Source organism: Thermobia domestica, chromosome 6 (genome assembly GCF_964235325.1).
Source record: "Thermobia domestica chromosome 6, izTheDome1.hap1.1, whole genome shotgun sequence".
In the NCBI taxonomy this organism is placed as follows: Eukaryota; Metazoa; Arthropoda; class Insecta; order Zygentoma; family Lepismatidae; genus Thermobia; species Thermobia domestica.
In genome coordinates this window covers 200,420,397-200,442,222 of record NC_137459.1, presented here as the reverse complement: position 1 = coordinate 200,442,222, position 21,826 = coordinate 200,420,397, and the positions used below count along the sequence as shown (strand labels likewise).

General features: G+C 35.0%; 1 protein-coding gene across 1 annotated transcript in view; it reads left to right on the top strand.

Annotated features, from left to right (window-relative positions):
• The window catches only part of LOC145688401 (uncharacterized protein F54H12.2-like), a 237,329-nt gene extending 215,846 nt beyond the window's left edge, over positions 1 to 21,483 (top strand). The window contains exon 2 of the transcript XR_014131894.1: positions 20,649 to 21,483. The gene's annotated coding sequence lies outside the window, so the exon portion shown is untranslated. The remainder of the gene's footprint in view (positions 1 to 20,648) is intronic.
• The last annotated feature ends 343 nt before the right edge of the window (positions 21,484 to 21,826 follow it).

Genomic DNA, 21,826 nt, shown 5'->3' with positions numbered 1-21,826 from the left:
TTACCTACCGAGTCACCTAACCTCGCACCTAAACTATAAGCTAGTTAAAATTGTTGCATGTAATACTATAAAAATACTAACGCTCTATAACGAGACTTTATGAGTGTCACAATGACTTACTAGAGATTTCCTTCTTTAACTCAAAAACAAGTTCTATAGACCTTCATCAATGAGGAACATATCACGCAATGTTCTTCAACTTGAGGCTACCTCATCGTTTTTAACTTGTCCCGAGTTACATTACTACTATTCTTCCTCATCCTAACATACAATTTCCAAAGAAGAAAGGCCGGTAGTGTCTAAACCGATCCCAAGAGTTTCAGTATTCGCGCGCTAACCTGTATTATTTTTCGCGCGCTACACTAGCCAGCTGTTTGAAGTTGGTCACGTAAAATGTACAGGAAAATTTGGGCAAGAGAACAGAATCTAACGAACCTCTGCGGACTTGTAACCTGTACCTACTACTACTACTGCTACTACTACTACTATTACTACTACTACTACTATTACTACTACCACTACTACTTTTACTATAGATTCGTATAGTAAAACTGCAAGCTTATTTTAATGAAAAAAGTGTTCTCAAAATTTTAAAAAATAATCAGTAAATCACCTTTAAGTAATATTTTCAATGTTATTTTACTGAAAAAAAAGTGTTATTAAAATTTAAAAAATAAAAACGAAACTTCCCTTGGGTAGGATTTGAACCCACGCCAAATCAATTTTCATCATAAGCGTGTTGCGCCAGCACGGTCGGCTACAAAGGGCGACATATATTGGCCTTTACTTTCCGCTATATGTAGGTCATGACTCTTGATGTCCTATCTGCATCCGCCAATACGATCAGAGGATGTCTGAAACTCTGGGGATCCGCGAAAATGCAAGCCGACAGACATTATTTTCGCACTTTGAATTGCATCAACACGTGTAATAAAAGAAAGTACTATTTTTATCTTCCGTAACTACTAGTTTATTTTTTATCTTTGTATGAGGAATTTGTGGTAGATTGGCTAAGTATGAAACTCGTATGGTAGACACACGGGTTCGAATCCCGTCGCGTCAATTGCTTTTTCCGTAGTTGGAAGGCATTGTTTATGTAATTGCTATTCTAATTCTGATATTCGTTTATAATAATAATAATAATAATAATAATAATAATAATAATAATAATAATTATTATTATTATTATTATTATTATTATTATTATTATTATTATTATTATTATTATTATTATTATTATTATTATTATTGGAAAGTTGAGACTTAGTTACATATTTTATAATATATGATGTTTTTGATTATTCAAGTCTTTTTGTAGATATCAAGCGTATCTGAAATGGTGAATTTCTTAAAACATTAATATTTCTAGCAGCAGTAGTAGAAGAAGAGGAAGTAAAACAAATAATTTCTGTGCAATAATAACCTTTGTTTTTGATCAGTCGCATTTGTGACCTATACTAACGCTATACCTTACGTATTCATCAGTTGATCGCAAAACACGTTACATTCCCAGATAGTACGAATAAAGGTTAATATGGCTGATGTCATCTTGTAGGTCACTGTTCTATTACGAATGCATTGAAGAAAGTCGTATCAACACTAAGACCGAGAGAATTTGAAAATTTTCTATGTTATTTTACAAGAATCAGAATATAACAAAGTTTGAAGTTTTTACCGGGAACAGAAGATGGACTAACAACAGAAGAAACGAAAAAAAAGTAAAAGATGCACTGACGTAATATCGCACTTCTTTATTTCTATTATAAACTGTATTTCATTCTGTTATTTAACTTCGCTATATCAGTATTTCCGTTCATCTAGCAAATGTAAATTCAACATTTTTCTCCCTTTTTTTAGTTTCAAAATCATTAATCTATGCAAGGTCGAAATACAATGCTTTGCTGTTTCTAGCATCGCTTCTTCAATACGAAAGTACATGAATGCTTATTACGTCATGTTTTCTCCTTATACACGATGTTCAGAAAATCAGGCTCTTGACATTATACAGAGTGACCAAAAATTCACATTCTCTATTTATCTCTTTATTAAGAACAAAAGTTTCTAAATTCTAAAAGCGATTATTCTTCTTTCGTTAGTTCTAATAATAAATAATTTGTGCCTCATGTTTCATAAGTCTCGTTACAAAACAAAACTTAACCAGTAAGCGGCTACTACTACTAAAGTTGAGACTCAACCGATATAGACTATAAATACCAGATGTGACATAAACATAGAGACCAACCATTAATGAAGTATATATATTTATATATTTATTAATTACAGTGATGACACTTCTGCCCACTCTGGGGGAAATGATAGTGACAGCTCAGATGGGACGGAACAGCTATAGTGTTATTACTAGAGCAACCCACATTATGCTTTATTTTTTGTTTGATTATGCTTTTTTTCCAAATTATGCTTTATTATGGTTTATTGTTAATTTCAATCACTGTTTTACATTAATTGTGTATAATGTATATTTACTATACATTAAAAATTCTAAATATCTTGATCTATTTATTAATATGTTATGCAACCAATTTCTTTCATTTTTAATGAACCAATGCACTGTAAAGAGATATGCTTTACTCGAGTCAGTTTTTGTATCACTTGTGTGCGCCTTAGAGGTGCATATATACAGAAAGGGAAAGTAAAAGATGCCACCAAAGAGTATAGAAAGTGCTGAAGTTCAAGAGGTACACATAACAATATAGTGCGGAGTTCTTGTGCACTTTTTGTACATTTCGAATCATCTTACATAACTGCACAGTTACACTTAGAAGAAAACTATTGTTTATTCATTGTTAGCGGAAAGTTTTATTCTTCTTTTCCTCGTTTCTTTCCTCCACTTTAAAGGATTACACCGAAAAGTTTAAAGAAATAAAAATAAGCTCTTCATTGTTGCATTGTTGTTCTCAAAAATTCTGCATTGTAAATATTGGTATACAAATAATAATAATAAAGTATGTTTAACTTGCAGTTAAACAAAATTTTCTAAAAATTGTTCTAATAGAATTTTCCAAGAGTTGTGCTATAAATTTTAAATTATGCTTTATGCTTTATTTTCTAAAATTATGCCTTATGCTTTTAAAATTAGTTTCTTCGGGATCGTTAGGAAACCACAACCATTTTGAACGAATAGTTACAGACGAATTGGACCTAAGGAAAGTTTATTCCCGCTGGGTTCCACGAATGTTTAATGCAGATCAAAAATAGGCCAAGGTTCGATCAAGTTTTGCAAATTTGACAAGCTTCAGAAGAGAGGAACGCAATATCTTGGAAAGTGTTGTAACAATGAATAAATCACAGATTCCATTATTCAACCTAGAAACAAAAACAAAATATTAAATAAAAAAGTTTATTTAGTGCTAACAGATTCACAAACCCTCAAGACATTTGTCAGGTGGCATCCAACGAGAAGGTTCTGTACGCTATCTTCTGAATTTTCTAGGGAGTGGTATTGTCTCACCTTGTTTTGAAAGGTCATATACTTACGGGCGAGTATTTTCGTGCACTTTTGGATAGATAATTTTCGCTAAAATTGACTGAGAAACAACCAAAAATGGCAAATACCAATATCTTCCTCCACATGGACAATGCACCGCCTCTCCATGCTTATATTGTGACATCATTCTTTGCTTATCACTGTACCGAACTGCTGCAATACCAACTCTACTCACCAGATTTAGCCCCTAGTGATTTTCGGTTCCAGACGGCAAGGATTCTCTTCGTGGACGCCATTTTGCTAGTAGATCATCCCTGTGAAGTGTTATTTTCCAGTATCTGAAACATGTCCCCAAAGATTACTATGTCACATCCTATATAAAATGGACGGCGCGATAGCAACTGTGTTTCAATAAACAGGTACAGTTTGTTGAGAAACAGACACAGATTAGTTCTCTATATTTCCTTGTTCTTGGAAATTAGATCGAAATGACACGCACTTTTGATGTGCACCTCGTATAATGACCAAAAGATGCAAGGGATTTATCTATTTGTATACGTTTATTATGTATAATGTAATCGGCTTCGAGTCATGCACTTGCTGGGGCATATTTTGGGGATAGAACTTGGAATAGGCTTAATATTACGAGCAATATAAAAGAATAATGCTAGCGCTTATTTTCAAGTTACGTCTTCGGTTTTTTTTTTTTTTTTTTTTTTTTTTTTTTTTTTTTTTTTTTTTTTTTTTAAACAGAGACACAATGTTTTAAACCTATTCGAAACAAATTATCAGTGTTGATTCATACATGGGTTGGTCCGCAGGTCAATCAAAGAGTCGGGAAAGCTGATATTCGAATCCACCAACCTTTCCAACTTTCTCTACCAGTATGACGCTCTACAATGTAATTCGTGATTATACGAACTAACAAAATTTAGTAGACAAACCAATTAACTACTTAAACATTTACAGCTGAGTTAGTCAATATTATTGTCACCATAGAGGTTTTGACTTTCTATCAACGATAAGTAATGTATTAAAGTAAAAACAACGAATAAGTTATATATTGTACATATATTCGTTAGGTTTGCAACTGTAACTAAGTTATTGAGACAATTAATATCTTATTTTAAAAAGTTATGCAATTCTTTTGAACTTTTCAGATTGCGCGGATCATCTTTACCACGACACATCTGTTGCAAATCAGTGATTTGGACAGTTTTCAAGAGCTAGCGCCAAAGCTTTTACAGGTGCGCGTGAGAATAGCATTCATATCGCCAGTGGAGGTTATAGAAGTTCATTAACTTAACTACGTCACAGACATTTCTTAGTTTTGTTTCAACTTCGATTCGCAACAGTCGACGATCCTGAGTTGCACGTTTCTGTAATAACCGAAACCTTAATTATATGTTCAATATGAGGAACGGTCTCCATAGTGAACGCTGAAAACATTGTCCGAAGAAATAATGGCCAAGTATTGACCCATCACGTCACAAAACTCTCAGTTCGGGAAATATAACACGTGACTAATAATTGCTGATAAAAATCACTACTTCTTTCCCATCGTACAGGTGATATCCATTTGATGAACTTCAATGCAGAACCTAGTATTATTGAGCATTACTTTAAAATATCGTTCCACAATTGATCATGAAAATGCGTGAGTTTTATTAGATTCGTTTCAAACTGAAGAACATTCTTTGCTCGTGTCCTTACAGGTCATTTTGCCTCTGCATTAATTTTTGAGTAATTATAATAGTGATGTAAGTAACAAATTTTTATTGTTCTTCACTTCCCAATTTTTTAACGAAAAACGTAATTAACACAAAGTTAGTACCTCCGTCGTGACAATTTAATGCTTCAAGACCCATATATATAGACACCGTTTTTTTAAAAAAAAAGTGGTATTGCAAACTCATAGAAATGAGATGCAAATGAATAATTGGATAACCAAATTCGGCGCATTTATGATCATTTGTTAGCAAGATGAACTAATTTTGAAATTTTAAAAAGAAATACTCTATACCAGTGGTTCTCAACCTTTCTTGATTGACGACACATTTAACCAAATGCCCACGACATCGCCAAATAATTGTTTTATTATTATTATTATTAATGATATAAACTAAACTAATGTAATAAGTATAATTAAGTTCTCTCTGCGGTACTGAGGATTGCTGCTGCAGTTAAAAGAGTTGCTTAGTACAGTTCGGCTCAAAATAAATTTTAATTAATCATTAAATGCTTCGTGATTTTTAAATTCTAAGATTTTGCGGCACACTCTATGGGACTGACGCCAGTGTGTCAGAACACACCAGTTGAGAACCGCTGGAGCATACCATTGTCTTTTGCTTCACGACAAAACGGTTCCCTTTTGATCTTACGCATAATTCAGTCATAAGTGTCACAAAAAAGAAAAAAAACGTGACGTTTCTCTTCAGGTGGCTCTTTGGTTTTCGATAACAAACTAATCCACTAAGGAGCACGTCAGTACTTACGACCTACTGTAGAACTGGTGATATAGATCATTTGCACTTTGACTTTTATTTTTTAATTATTTTATTTACTTATTTATTTGTTTATTTTGTACCTAGAAATAAAGCGATTCGAAGAGCTTTCAAGATGCGATAGTCCAGATTACTTGTCGGAATAAAGAAAGAAGAAAAACTGCAAAATTAAGAAAGTTACAACACTTTAGAAATACCCTATTTTTTCTCTTTCCTCCTATATCTACAATGGTTTTCTAAGCTTTAGAGTAAGAGTTGGGGGAACGGTGGCTCAGTGGTAGAGTGCTTACCTCTGGTGCATGGGGTCCCTGGTTTGATCTCCGGCCAAGTAAGTTTGTGGTGGACAACGTCAGTCCATGGGTTTTCTCAGGATCTCCCGTTCCTACTACTTCTTATTCCACCAAATATTCCATCAACGTTCACTTGCTTTAATCACCTGTCTCGCTTAATCCAAGTCGCAAAATCGTGGAACGTTCAACTGAAAGATTTCATTTGAAGAGAGGTTCATAGCTGACACACTGAGTATGTTAATAAGATAATGGCCCATAAGTATTATTTTTGCTACGTCATCTAGTTTTCCACCGAAATGGCGAAAGAAAATTAATGTTCAGTTTACAACGTTTAAACAATTGAAAAAACAAAATTAAAAAAAAAAGAATCTGAGAACCGTTTGGCTACAATATGAATCAGAAAATAAACATTTCTGTAAACTTAAGTTATTACTAGCTGAACCTGCGCTCTCTACACAGGTGAGCATTTACATGTGAGAATGAATCTCCTTGTCACTCCTCACAACATCTGTACATATCCCTTTACAGACACAAATAAAAGACGTCTTGATAAAAATCGGCAAGGAATATCATAAAGGGGAGATTTTTTTTTTTTCAATATCTCGCACCGTTTGCAAGACAGCCTGCTTCCGGTTGGAGTTTCTAATTCATGTATGATCAGTAATTTTTCCTCTTGCATGCAGTATTAAATATGCAAATACATTACATACACAATTAAATATAATGTCAGTGATATATGGCGTTCATTGGGCAAAACACTAAAAAATAAATACTCAGCCTGGAGAAATGGTTATTCTTCTTTTTTTCATTATCATTTGGCCATGAAATAAAGGCCCGAGGATTATGCTACCCCGATAGCCACCCCCTAAATACGCCACTGAACGTGCTATTTTTTTTCGTGTGTCTTTTGTAGAGATGCAAAAAAGCCGGCTTTTTTGAATCGATGTTTTTTTTTCACATAAAAAGCCGGCTTTTTTGGGGAAAAAACGAGAATTTTGGAAATTTTGGCTTTTTTCATTTTCCTGATTTTTCTATCTAAATAGCTTTCTTATAGTATATTCTATAGTTAGATAAGAATTCCATGACCTAAATGCGATATTTCGCTCTGAAATTCACCATCAAGATGGATGGAGCACATGTTTTACGAATTAAAGCTAACATGAAGAGTGTACTATTTGAGGGCAATTTTAGAGGCTATTCAACGTTTGAGTTATCGACATTTTTTTTTCTTCTCTAGATCATTATAGTTTGTCATCCGTGTTTCATTTCTAAGAGCTTAGTACTCTAGCTTCTAGCGCAAAAGTTAAACTTATGTTTTTTTTATATATCCGTCAAAGCGTACGTTTTTTTAATACAGGGTGTCCGAGAAGTCCTTCCCTGATTACAGAAATTGATAACTCAGGCTAGAAACAATATAGAAATATGAAACTGGTGTTGACTTGTTTACAAACTATAAAAGTTTTTGTCTGTGTCATTAGGGTTTGGACGTCCGTGCCTATCTCGATAGGACATTTCCTGGGCGATGGATTGGTCGTGATGGACCAACAGCTTGGCCTCCACGCTCTCCTGACATAACCCCATTAGACTTCTTTTTATGGGGTTATGTCAAGGATGAGGTCTACCGAACACGTGTACCAGATCTTGAAACCCTGCAGCAACGAATAACCACAGTCGTTGCATCGATCCCCCCAGTGATGTTGGCTAATGTGTGGCTGGAAATTGAATATCGCCTAGATGTGCTACGTGCTACCAAGGGTGCTCATGTGGAAGTGTACTGATGTGACCAAAACTTTTATAGTTTGTAAACAATTCAACACCAGTTTCATATTTCTATCTTATTTCTAGCCTGAGTTATCAATTTCTGTAATCAGGGAAGGACTTCTCGGACACCCTGTATATCCGTCTACCCGTACTTCCACATTTCTGTTATACTGTAGCTGTGCAACGATTTAGCAATAATTTTCCGGATACAATCTTGAATACTAATTTATACAAATAATCAGTAGCGGATTGAGAAAAGTACTTTGGGAGGGGTTTCTCTGATTGTTTCATTTCCTAAAATGTGCTAATTTTATTTGGGAGGAGCTTGAAGTTTATGAGTACAGGTATAATATTTCGTTTCGTTTATATATTTAGCGATAATCTTCCGAATACAACCTTGAAGATCATTTTATTCTGAGAATCAGTGGCGGATTTAGAAAAGTATTTTGGAAGGGGTTTTTCTTACTAATGTTTAGTTTTTCTAAACATTCGTAATTTTTATTTGACGGGAGCTTATAGTTTATCAGTAAAGGCATAACTAATAGATATTTCCTTTGCTTTAGACATTCCGTAATTTTGGGGGAACAGGCTTCAGCCCGAAAGACCGCCCCTCTCACCTTCGCAAAGCCGTCACTGCTGGTGATTAGTAATAATAACGATTTAAAAACAATAAGAAAGGAAGTCGGCCAACTCACAGTACACGCACTATTTCTACATTCACAGATGGAATGAAGAAAAGCTTTGTCAGAATGGTCGAATGCTGGGTTGAATCCCGGACTTCCCGATAGAAGCGCAAAAGCTAACCACTCAGTCATGTTTGTTGTGCAGTTGTATTTATCTTAACTTAAATATATTCCGTAGTCTTTTTTTTTTTTTTTTTTTTTTTGTGGTGGTGGTGAGGTGAGGAGAGTTCCATAATGATATGAAGGGTGTGAGCCAAGAACATGGTAACTAACAAATTTTCAACTGCTGAGTTATGCAGCACCAGATAGACAGCAACGCATTCCGCTTAGTTTAATCCTTTATGTATAGTCTTATGTGAAACATCAGCTTTCCACCTTTCAAAATGAATTGTGCAGCAGAAAATCTCTAATTTCTTAAAATAGTAAAATTGTGGGTTACCATGTTCTTGCCTCACGCCCTTCATATGTTGAATCCCTCTTCTCAAAAAATTCAGAAAACTTGAGGACTGAGTAAACCGTGATGGTGGTTATATAAAACTATAGAATTTCAAGAATATACAGAACCAAAAGCTCTAGATGTGCAGCCTTTAAGTGTATCATATAAATCTAAGTATTTCTCTTATGTTTTATTTTAATTTTATTTTGTTCCAAAAAGAGGGTATGGAATAATGTGAAGTAAAAATACTACATAGAATTTTCCCAGTTATTTGTATATATTTTTTTTTTAAAAAAAGAAGTATTTACTTTTAGGGTTGAGTGGCTTACACCAGCTTTTTTTTTTCTTTTTTTAAAATAAACAACTGGTTTAAACCAAAAAATAAAAAAAAAAACGAAAAATGCGAATCGTGTGAACTTCAAGTTGACGTTTCCACACATCAAACAATCTACATTAGTTTTATTTCCTTTTCACCTTTTAATCAAAGTGTCCCATGTTCAATTCTCGGTCGAACCACATCCCTTCTTTCATGCGGGAACCACATCCCTTCTTTCATGCGTAAACAAAGTAGCGGTTCAGATGTAACTTTAAGCGAAAGTCTTCTCCTTGATAACCTCGGTATTACGTAAGGATGTTAAGCCTAAACTACGAAACGAAACCAAATTGTATATTTCTGCATGCCTGAATGTCTGTTGTTTTATAAAGAAGCCAAGGTTGCTTAAATATATTGATAGAAATTGGCATATTTTATCGATTGCCTACGTAGCTTCCAACATTAGCTTGGATTGTACTTGCAATGATATGTACGTACTAAATTTGTAATTTAATACCTCAGTTTTAGCGTACTGATTATGATATGTTGGCCTTTAAACTTTACATGCAAAGCAAGAACAGGATTTTTCCGTTATTGTTTTACATTTAGAGTAATGACGGGATTTTCCCGATGGCTAGGGCGGGAGTTTCCCAATTTAAGAAATTTACTGACCGGATTTCTTTAAGCTTATGTAACCTCTTCCAGCATAAACCCGTTGTTGCATAATAACACCAAGGCGAAACAAACTTATTTCTGTCAATATGTAATATAAATACATAAAGTAAAATATCTAAACCCAAAAAACCTGGTTTAATCCAAAAAAAAGCCTAGTTTAAACTCCCCCCAAAAAACGGGATTTTGGCATTTTCAAAGAAAAGATGGTTCTTCCCAACCCTGCTTACTTTTGTATATAGAAAGTTAAAAAAAAAATCTTATATGCATTGGTTATTCCTTTGAAATTCATAATGTAAATATGTTGAGAAGTAAAATTGTTTGAAATATCTTTTGGAAATTCATGGTTTATTTTCAAGGTTTTATATTATTATCGGCATCAACCACTAATTAAATGACTTTTTGTGGTATAGAGAAGCGAAACAAAATCTGCTTTATCAATTTAAGGCAGAATTTTGAAAAAAGCCCAAAATTTCCCAAGCAAAAAAGCGAAGCAGAAAAAAACGTTTTTTTTTTCAAAAAAGCTGGGTTTTTTCCGAGCCCTTGCATCTCTAGTCTTTTGTTTGAGACTGACGATGACACAGCGAACATCGCGTAAAACGAGGTATCGGATTTGAAGAGACTGCATGAGAAAAGCCATAAATATGAAATATCAAGAAATCATGTTAATAATATATTAAATTTAACCACACTTAGTTCTGTGAATATCCAGACATGCTTAAGTCAAGCTTATAAAGACTCAGTTGAACGCCATAATAGTCAGGTGAAAAAAATAGTGATACAGTTTCAAAAATTGTTAACTATTTATTTTTATTTTATTTTATTTTATTTATTTTTTTTTTCATCGGGAAGGATCGAAAACTCAAGGCGTGTTCAGGGAGCTGATTAAATATACAACTGAAGTAGATTACTTATTGAAGTCCTATCTTGACAGTACGTCAGCATTTAAAGGGACTTCAAAAAGTATTCAAAATGAGTTACTTAAATGTATGCTAGAAGTCACAAGAGAAAATATAATAGAAGAAGCTCCCAAATACTTTTCTCCCATGGCTGATGAGACAACTGACATTGCAGATATGTTTCAGCTTGATATTGTCTTATGGTGCTGTATTTCTGAAGTTGTTCCTGTGTAAAGATTCGTGGGCTTTTTTAAAAACTCAAATGGCCAAAATGTCGACTCCATTGCTGAATACACACTTTCTGAGATTAATCAAATCTTGAAAAGAGAAAGTAAACTTATTGGCCAAAGCTATGATGGCACAGTTGTAATGAGTAAGGCTATAAATATAGTCCAGGTCAAAATGGGAGAAGTATACCCTAATGCTTATTTTGTGCACTGTTTTGCTCATCAATTAAATCTTATATAATGGAAAGAGCACTAGACAAAACAATAAAGCCAAAATATTCTTTTTTAATCTTTCTGCTTTTTCGGCTTTCTTTTCTTTTCCGCCCAGCAGAGAACCAACTAAGATGGAATTTTAGATCTAGGATTGTCAATGTGGTATATGAAAAGCAGGAAGAGCTAAAAGAATGCTTCTAAATTTTGTCAGAGTCCGAGACTTCAAGCACTACCACAATAAATGAAGGAATGGAATGGAATCTTTAAGTTTTACGTCCCACTAATATGTCTAGCGATGAGCAAATGCAAGATCAAGCCAAGACTTGCGCTTCCATATATATACAGAGCTTCAACAAAATACAGAGTTCTTTCCTCTTTCTGATAAAGATAAACTTCATATTGAACTTAGTATAGTTTATGCAAGAGAAGAGTTCAGAAAACTTTGTGATGCTATGTATTTCTCCAGTATAGTATGAAAAATAGTCTTGCTTGCCCTTTTTCTGGAGTGTTAAAACTTTTGAAGATATTCATTACGCAGCCCCTAACTACAAGTGAACCTGAACGATGCTTTTCTACCTTTAAAAGAATGGAAACTTTTCTAAGAAATGCAATGGGAGATGAACGATTAGCGGCACTTGTCATGCTATCAATAGGAAAATAAATGATTGAGAAGATCTCTAACTTCAGTGACGGAGTTATCGACAAGTTTGCTACAAGGAAGGACCTACGTATGGAATTATTTTTTAATTAAAGTGTTTTATTTTATGCAGCCCTCCTAAGTGTATGTAGCACGAGCGGCCACTGGATACTACACAAAAACGTTACAAGTTCCAGCATTGCTCATGATCTCGAAAATATCTACGAGAACATACTTACATTTGTTTCAAATCTCAGGTCTTTATCGTCCTTAGATCAAAAGATATACGCAATCAAAATTTGAGTTCTGCAACTTTACGGACACACTATACAAACATGGTGTGTTGTAATGTATAACTCATAGGATATGAGCTTTACTTTTTTGAAATTTCAACACTTCCAGTGTACCCCTAAAAAAATGTAATAACGAAATAACGGCCACGTTTTTTTTAATCAATTAGAACTGGACAATCACACAAAATTTTTAATCGACCAGCGAAAACAGCACAGTTCTAGCACTTGTGGTTTTCGAGATCTCATCGTCGAAAGGATTGGAAACAAACATATAAACTTTTCTATGGAGACAAACATATCAACCTAGCATTTTAATATATAGATGTTTTCGTCATTAGGAAAAACGAAGGTTCACTTTGAGAGGTAAACCAGCTATCAGCTTGTAGAATGTCTAAGTTGGTCCCCTTTAATATACACTGCATGATCAAAAGTATCCAAATACTGACTTGAAATTGCACCCAAAGTATGCTCATGGAGCTACGAGGGTGGGCTGATAAGTTCTCGGCCCGACCCAGAAGGACTTGAGCTGCATGCATGAAAGCGTGAGGCTATTCAACATAGTCCCCTCGAAGGTCAACACACTTGGCATTTTGATGCTGCAACTTCTCCAACCCCTACAAAAAAAAAAAAAAAAAAAAATATCAAGGTCTGCAAAAAAAAAAAACTGTTCCGCAGCTGTTATCACCTCTTCATCACTATGAAATTTCTGTCCTTTCAGTGCTGTTTTGAATTTTGGAAACAGATAATAATCAGAAGGGGCAAGATCTGGCGAGTAAGGTGGGTGGTAAATGCACTGAAACCCTAGGTCTCTCAGAAAATCCATTGTTCTGCCAGCCTTGTGGACGGGAGCATTCTCCTGCAAGAACGAAACACCTCGTGTCAACTTTCCCTGGCGCTTTTCTTTAATAGCGTCCTTTACCTTAGCCAGCAGACTGCAGTAATACTCTGTAATTATGGTTTGGTCCTTTGGAAGGTAGTCTGAGAGCAAAACACCATCCTTATCCCAGAATATTGAGGCAAGCACCTTCCCTGCGAACTTTTGTGCTTTGAATTTTTTGGGCCTTGGAGATCCTGAGTGATGCCACTCGCATGACTGCTGTTTGGTTTCCGGATCAAAGTATTGCAAGCACGTTTCATTCTGGGTAACAAGTCGATTCAAAAATAGTCCTTGGAGTTCGAAAAATGCTGTAAAATCACCTGCGATGATCTCACACTTTCGCATTTCTGATCCGCGTTCAAACATTTCGGAATCCATTTCGCAGAAAGCTTGCGCATGTCCAACTGATCATGGATTATTGACCCAACACGTTCTTTGGATATGTGCACTTTGTCAGCTATCTCCTGAAGCGAAATCCATCTGTTGCTCAAAATCAGGTCATGAATCTGGCCCACTTTTTCCGGAGTTGACACTGACACTGGCCTGCCACACCTGTCACCATCTTCTGTTGAAAAGTCATCACGCTTGAAGTTCGCACACCATTTCTTCACAGTGGAGTATGAAGGGCACTGTCCACCCAATATGTCTAGCATGCAACCATGGATTTCCTTGGGCGACTTCTTTTGCAGAAAGAAGAACTTCATTACACCTCGCAACTCCTCTTTGGTGAATTTGACATCTGACTCCGCCATGGTTCATTCAATTACCTGTAACATAAAAACCGTTCATGGTAGAATCGTGAAATTTGGTACTTAAACATACAATGGATCGACATTTCATATGACATTAATTACATCAGGGTGGTACATTCTGAAGGGGTCGGGCCAAAAACTTATCAGCCGACCCTCATATCTAATATAGTAGCGTCTAACAAGGGGTTGGCTCATCTGTTGGGCCTTTTTAACAGCCTCCACTCTTGCAGACATATTCTCCATTATACCAGTTTAGCCTATTATATACTATAATTCCATAATTAACTAATCGCTGAGCAAAGCAAACCAATTTAATATAAAATTAATATAGGGTTATTCAAAAAGCACACGTGTTTTTGGATTGTCTGGCAATTCTTTTGTTGCTCGGTTGCCGGCATTGTTTCGTATTTTGCACTACCCACAAACATTCTAATTGTCGCCTTAGTCTGATCTCGCATTTCTTCAGTCTGTGTCTATCCATGGAGCAGTTTACTATAGCGCAACGTGTGCTAATTGTGCAAACTTTGTATCGGAACGGAGGAATTTATGCAGCAACTGTCAGGCGACTTCGCGCAGTTCTAGGTCGAATTGAGGCACCAAATGAATCAACAGTTCGTAGACGTAGAAAAAGTTCATTGAAACGTGTTCAATAGTGAACATTAAAAGTCCTTGGCATAGTCGTAGTGGTAGTTCTGAGCAAAACATTGCGGTGTCAGACAGCCATAGCAAATTTCACGAACACGGATATTGCATGCTAATGCAGTAGAGGAGTTTCACCATACCTGAAATCGGAATGCTTATGAATTTTGTTAGTGTGTTTTGAAAAAAATAAAGTTCATAATTTGATGTACTAAAACCGGAGCGCTTTCTGAATAACCCCATCTCTTCTTACAGTTTCGCCAACTAAATATCTGGCTGTATCAGACACTATGACTTACATGAAAATTAACAGCAGATTAAATACTAGCAGACAGCTGAAACCTTCCTGTAGCCTGAATAGTAGCTGACAGCCAGTCACTTTACAATACCAACACAGATTTAAAACCTGCTAAATCCATCTCCCCTGCTGAGATTGTACACCCATATACTCAATAACGAAGAAAATTCCAACTACGTTGGATATTTAAAAAAAAAAAACTAACAAATAATTATGTCTTAAGACTTCTTATAACGTATTCCATTGTTCAACAATTTTAACTTCTGAGCTCCAGTTCATCACATTATCACCTTCTATTTCAATGAGTCTTGCCTTTCCCATCTCCTGAAGATCATTCTGTCTTCTTAGCCTAGCACCTTCACTTCATTCCACTTAACTGCATGTCCCTTTCCCTTATGAGTTTGTAGACTGCATTCGTTTCGCTTTCTAACCTAATGTTGTCCTTATGTTGCTTAATTCGCCCTTTTCTCACAATGATCATTTCGAACTATGATAGGCATCAAATCATGTATCTGAAACCTATTATAAATAAATAAATAAATAAAACTCGCTGTCACGATATCACTATACAGAGCAACAGGAAATCAAAGCCCTCTCTACAAGAAACAGGATAAGTTTCTCTAGGCCACATCTCCAAATTTTACTGTAGGCACTACACAGGACGGTGGATGCCATTCACCATTCATTCTCCAAATCCATACTCTTTCATCAGAACACTTGATGGTACCATGATGCGCCAGTCCAAATACCATCTTTCCACTGATCCACGTTGTAACGAAGTTCCTCCATACATCACGTGAGGATGTTCCTAACACTAATTGGGATGGCATGTGGTTTATGGGCAGCTCCTAGTCCCAAACAGCCATGATATTAAAAGTGGATCTTTATATACTGTAATTCATCGATGAGGTGATTCAGAATGATCCTATTCAATGCTAGACGTTCTCTGGAGGTCAGTTGTATCGCTTTAGAGTTGTGAATATCCCATCATATTTCTACTGGTGTTGTTAGAATTATTCGAATAATTATTAAAATATTCGTTATTCAAAAAATTTTACTTCTTTTATTAGAAAATCCGAATATTAGTTTCCAATTCTCATAATTATTCGATATTCGAACAATTATTTGAATAACGAATATTTGAAGAATTCATTATTCGATTAATGAAGTGTTAGAATTAATACAGCATTTGTTTCCACTTCACTATGAAATTGAAAATAAGATATCTCGCTATGTTCAGCAAGGCTGAGAAAACATTTATACTTTTTATACTACTATTCATGGACATTTTGTTTATGGTGAAGTGAAAAGAATAGTTTTGGGGGAATGATTTTATTGCGTGCAAGTTTATGTCTATTTGTTGAAACTTCCCAAGTACCAATCATGATTATCCCTATTAGGATTTTTCGTAATTTTTGTTAACATGGCGTAGTATCGTGTTTGACCGCTTATTTAGGTTCTACAACAGGTATTTAAGCCGCTTTTTATTGGTCAAGTCAAAAATGGACCAAAAAACACCTTAGATGCGTATTGGATCCGGATAGTAACTTGGCGGCGCCAAGTGGGGGCGGAGGGGCGTGACTTTTTTGTGTTTTTCTTAAGGCAAATTTCAATTTTTTCACACCTTTAGTTTTCAAGATATCAGATTGAAGCTTTGCATACAGAGTGTGTGTACCTTAAGAAATTTGTCATTTTTTTGAGATCTTTACGAAAAATTGTGGTCGGGAGGGAGGGGCACAAGTGTTCCGAGGGGGTGACTTTTTCAGAAAAAATTCCGATTTTTCCGCTTCAGGTATATGATAGAACATGTGAGTGATATCGTTAGAAATGGCTCGTTATACTGAAAAATAATGACGTTTGATCCATGACACTAGGTCAAACAGTAAAGACGCAGTATACTCTTTGAAGTATATATATATATATATATATATATATATATATATATATATATATATATATATATATATATATATATATATATATATATATTCTGCCGGTCAAAAGTTTCCGGACAGATCAAAAACAGGGAAATGTTAAGTTAGGCTTGTAATACGGTGCAATTTTGGACAAGGTACTGGTAGCTCAGGAACACAGTGATAGTTTTAACATCCGAATAAAATAATAACGTTATCCAACGAAGAAAATTGGCTGATTCTTTAAGTGTTATTCTCGTCAAAGAAACCGCCCTTCGCCGCTATCACTCGTTTCACCAATCGGGGCATGTGGCTTACAAGTTTTTGAAGATTTTCATCTGAATTATTATTCCAGGCGTTCTGCAGCATACCAGAAACACCATCAGCAGATGCAGGACAGTCTTTTCGTACACTTCTGGCAAGCTCTTCCCAGATAAGTGCGGCGGGCTTTGGATCTGGAGACTGGGAGGCCATTCCATGATACAAATACCTCCTTTGGCTCGTTTCTTCTTAAAATAATTAGAACAAAGTTTGGACGTGTCCTTCGGATTAGTATTTTGCAGAAAAGTGATTCTGCGACCAAGCAAACCAAATTCTGGCGGAAAATGGAATGATAACCATTTTTGTCCAGATTTCCTTTTATTCTGTGAATCCAACCAACTCCAGAATTTCCGAAACACCTCGAAAGTGTCACAGAACCTCCTCCATGTTTAATAATCGGGGTTACATAGTTAGGACGCATCTTTTCTGTAACAGATCTTCGAACATAAACTCGATGTCGTTGTCCAAAAACTTGAAACTTTGACTCATCTGCCCATAATACGCGTTTCTACTGCTTTATTATCCAATTTTTGTTCTTCCGGGTCCATTATAGTCTCTGTTACTTGTTTCCACTGAACTTGCGATGTTTTTTGCACAGCAACTCTTACCCAAAGTGCAGCTACTCTCAAATGTCGATTCACACTAATAACTTAAATGTTTGTAGAGTGACTATGGTTAAATTCTGATTGGAGTTCCGCTGCAGAAAGTTTCAAATTTCTTTTGCTAAACAATACAATAATACGATTTTTCGTACGTGACGTAATACGAGACCTTCCAGTTTCACTTTTCTATATGTTCTTTCGTCTTCGCTGAAAAAGCTTGTTGGAATCACCAAAAGTAGATGGAGTCTATTTCAGTTTGAAAGATATTTGACGAATAGAAAAGCCCACATTATGACGCGCAATGAATTTAACGTGTGCCTATTCACTCAACACCTCACATCTGTGCGTGATTTTTAACAATAACTGCAACAAACCCTCAGAAGAGGCAAAAACATCCACGCACTGTTCGAAACGTCACTGTACTGTATCTTATAATATTGTTCACTAATAATGTAAACTCCTGATATTATTTATGTCTGATAAAGTCTGTATACTAAGGAATTATATTGCAGGAGTAACTATAAAAAGTAATTAACTTCTAACGTTTAACCGTACTTCGATCAGGCAAAGTTATTTCATGATCCTGATCACGTTATTTTTAATTAAAATAATCGCTGACTTTACAATAATTCAGTAATCTTTCTTTTTTTATTACATGTAAACATGTTACAAAAACATAAAAATAAACGTCCATTACCCGCCTGAGACATTATAGAGACTTATAAAAACAAAATATTTCGAATTGGTGGCTTTCTCTATCGAATATGTATTGGTTAGCTCATAAAAATGTAAGTTGAAGCGACTATCCGGAAACTTTTGACGGCAGTATACTTCAAAAAATATATATATGAAAAAATGGGTCACTTTCAGAGTTTTAAAAATTTCTCCCGACTTTAGTTTTCAAAATAAAAAATTGAAATTTCGCACACATATTATGTACATAACTCCTTTTAAAAAAGGAGTTCCCTACGTGGCCCCAAGCCCGAGCCAGAGGGACGCAAAATTTTCGATTTTTTTTTCGAAGAGTCTTCCGGATTTACTCGATTTTCCACTTTCTTCTGTATAATACGGACAAGTGAGGGGTACTGTTGGAAACTATGCTCTATCTTGAATAGAATGAGGTATGAACCATGATTCTACAATAAATAGTAAGGAAGCAGTAGCTGTTTGAGTAAAAGTCTGAAATTTACCTCAAAAAGTGGAAGTCCTTAAAGGGCTAGGCATTGACAAATATGGAATAATTGGATGATACAAGTTTTGTAGATCAATCACATTTTATTTCACTTTAATAACACTTTTTTAAATTTAAGTTACAATAGTGATTTCATTAATGTAGGATCTGTGGGTGCAATAACTTTATCACAAATGAATAAAAAAGAAATACATTGTATTATTGTTTGACTAATATAACATGACTTAAATAGGATACTCATCCATTATGGATAATATAATAAAACCATCTATAAATATTAAATATGCGTCTATATTTAGAATAATATATATCACACATGGCAGTTTGCGTGTTACTAAATACTGCTCTCAGAATGCAAATTGTCAAACAGCTTCATAGAATAAAAATAAAAATTGCTTCTAAACCTTAATAATGCTTACCTGAAGATAGAGAACAGTACTAACATTTAGTTACACAAGTCACGGCAAAATTAAAAATTCAGTATTCTTGCTTTGTATTATTTGTCTAAAGATTCTTGGTTCTGAAATGAAAAAAAAAAATGAATTGAATTGCATATACGCATTTGCAACTGTGTTATGTCATGCCAAAGCAGGAAATTTTAGACCTTTGTAGCACGTTCACAGAAATCACGTCTGAAAGAAATGCTGGTACCTACCAATATTTTTCAATGCAGTGCTGATTCCAAAGCTAATGTCTATCAACTATGTCTGTTAACGAACATTTAACAACTATGCTTCATCTATTTATTATTTGTTTCTTCTTGGCTCTTTCATTAAAATTTGTGATTATGCAGCAGCAGTAGCGAAGGTAAGAGCAGCATCGACTCTTCAGTGCGGGTGGGAAAACGGTGAAATTCAGGTCCCTCTGAGTGAAATTTTAGAACTTGGTTGTCGGTTGTCGCGTGTTAGTATCAATACTGTCGCATTTATTATTATTATTATTATTATTATTATTATTATTATTATTATTATTATTATTATTATTATTATTATTATTATTATTATTATTATTATTATTATTATTAATTCAGAACAGAAAACGAATGGAGAAGTTGAGACAAAATAATATTAAATTTCATTCATTTTGTTCTGTGTATTAACTGCGTGATCGACATAAAGACTTCTACAATTTTGAATAACTAACATTCAACCATGACACTGTATGTCTCTGTTACTGCATCTTTATTACAATACAATCTATTTTTGTATATTAGTATCAGTGGATAGATGTCGCAAAAAATTGTGTGTACCAATAAGGTATCACCGTAACGAAAGAGTTGGAAAGTACTGTTTCAGGCAATGAGCTATATGGTATAACTATAAACCGGGAATGGCAAAGCAATGCCGAGCCTTTACTAGTAAAAAATATTTATCATAATTACCAATATCTAATATTCAACACTTTAGCTAATGGGGTTTTGTAACTACAGTCCGGCTCAAACCTCCTGAAGTAAACGTGGCCTCCTTTCACAATATTTTATGCAAGTTGAGTGACGTTGTCTAATAGAGAAAACAATTTCAAAATTATGCCACTATAGCGTTAATAAATTATATATGTCACCATAACGTTAATAAATTTGTAAGAACGAACTTTTTTCAGTAGTTTTTTCATGATAATTTCACGTTCTTGACTTGATAAATTTTACGCTGGTGTACTCTAAATTTATTTTCTTTTGTTGCAGGTAACGGAGACGTGAGGTTGTAAGAGAGAGGATGAAGGCATTTACAAAGTTTGACTTTCCTCCGCCAGTTAAAAGACGGCGTCCATCGGACACCACATGGATACTGTGTTTGTTGTACCCGGCATCCAATGGACACCACATGGATACTGTGTTTGTTACATCAACAGGAGACAAAAGAAAGTGTATCGGAACCAAAAACTAAGGACAGTTATATAAAGTTATGCAAATGCATCACGGATAAAGCAACATAGAGTGACTTAGAATTTGTGAAAGTAAAACAACGGTTAGGAAATTTAGTAGCAGATGATTTGGAAGCAAGAAAACAAAGATGGATTCAGATTTTCGTAGAACAAAAAAAAAAAAAAAACTAGGAAATATCGAGAAGTGCTTTCTTGTAATCGATTCAGAGACCTAGAATAGGTTCTATCTCCTTCTTAACCCTCCATTCGAACTGGAAGTGGTTGAAATAAACTTTATTTGTTTCATCCTTTACCACCATAGAATAAAACTAGCAAGGGATAGCGCGTAATGGCTCTCTGACATGGATTCAACGTCCGAGGAACATGTTTTATCTTTGATCTTATTGCTCCATTGCAAGCAGTAGTTATAGATGTACTACTTCAAGTTTGAGTATTGAATTTGCATAGTTTGGAAGACAGTTTCACACTGTGAAACAATGCTAACTTGTTTTAGTTTAACGCCCCGCGAATGTCCACCGAGGCTAAGAAAGACGGTGATGATTAGATGGATGATAAGTTTGCATATAAAAAGTGGACGGAGGTGGGAGAACCCTGAGAAAACTAACGTACATGATATTTCCTGTACATTCCATCCATAAAGATAGCAATATTTGAAAGCTTACTTTTTTATTGGATTGATATTTGACTCCTTACGATGTACTAATTATATCTGTATTAATGTTTCAGGGCAATAAGAAAAAAATGATAGCAACAGCGAAAAAACACGAACAATGCCGAGATTTATCATTTCAAGTTTAATAGGAAGTAAACATAAATCATCCCTATATAAACAGATTCATTCTACTTTTGAAGCAAGAACAGTCTGAGAATGCGGATGACGGAAGCAAGAAATTTAACTATGTGGAGAAGATCGTGGAAACGTTTAGAGAGCCCGGGTTCTTAAAAGCAAGTTTAAGTGTGGCGACGACGTTGGCCTTA